Genomic DNA, 1,278 nt, shown 5'->3' with positions numbered 1-1,278 from the left:
CAAACCCCTGAATTCATTAGAGCTCTTACCATTTGACCACCTTATGCGGCATAGAGAAGATGTTCCTGGGAAGGATGTTAATCTATTTTAAACGGAAAGGAAAAAAGGGGAGGAAAATAACATTGATTTTATGCCTTTTTTTGCTTAAAAACAAAATACACTGCTGAGTGGTCCAGTTTTGACCCCTGTGTTGATAACATCAAGTTTTTCTGCAAAATTGCCAGATGGGTCCGTTAAATATCAGAGAAATAGAAAATGAACTAAATATCATGATTTAACCACCAAACTGATGCATATACTGGTTTCTTTTGAGCATTCTGCTAATACCCTTATCAAATGTAAAAGTGTTATATGATTGATTTGAAGTAAAATATTGTTTGCATAGGATAACAGTCTCCTCATTTCTTTTGAACTGATGCACCATGCATGTCTGTGGAAAGAGTCCCATGTACCCTGCATGGGGTGTGTTAGGGGTAGCCTTTCTCGTTTGCATCCAGCACTGTAGGAACTGCTGGCTTGAAACCAGAGCCACTCAATTGTGGATAACATAAAAGCACAGAGGGGTATACTGGATATTGGCCAGATGCCTGATGGCAAACTGGATGCTGTGGAGGGCAAGAAACTTGGAGCATTGCAGGGAAAATGGCAAGTGAAGCTGGAGAAATTATTTTTAAAACCAGTGACTATTGGCTTCTAGGAAGTTCAAAGTACAGTGAACAATGTTAGGAATAGATAAACTAGCATCAAAGGTCTCTTGAAAGTGAGGAGCAGATAAACCATGCTATTTAACATCACCTTCTGCTTCAGCAGGGTTCCCTAAATCACTGTTGCTCTTCACAAACTGCCTGTAATGCTGTGGCAGACTCCACATGTTCTAGTGCATCTTAATGAATTTGTGGGAACATGGCATTTTTTCAAGCTCTGCCTTTCTATCTACTTATCTTATAAAACCAACCTCAGATTGCTGTGTGGGTTGGAGTTGAAGGAATCATTCTCTGCACACAATGTACCTTCATGACAAGAGACCACTTCTGCCAGAGTTTGGGGTTTTTTTTGTCTTTTGGAGGGCTGAAACTGCTCCTTCTTAGGAAGATCATGCAGAGCAGTGCAACAATGAGAAGCTGCTGTTGCCATCACATAATCACTTTCTGGATATTATGCTCATTCCTTTAGCTTAAGTAGTCCTGACTAGAGGTGGCATGAGTCAGGACTTGACCTTCATCCATATCAAGGAGTAGCTGGCTCTTTCCTTCTTGGCTGGTTTAAAAGAAAATACTA

The sequence above is a fragment of the Pelecanus crispus genome, chromosome 2 (assembly GCF_030463565.1).
Source record: "Pelecanus crispus isolate bPelCri1 chromosome 2, bPelCri1.pri, whole genome shotgun sequence".
NCBI lineage: Eukaryota > Metazoa > Chordata > Aves > Pelecaniformes > Pelecanidae > Pelecanus > Pelecanus crispus.
Note: the sequence above shows the minus strand (reverse complement) of the source record.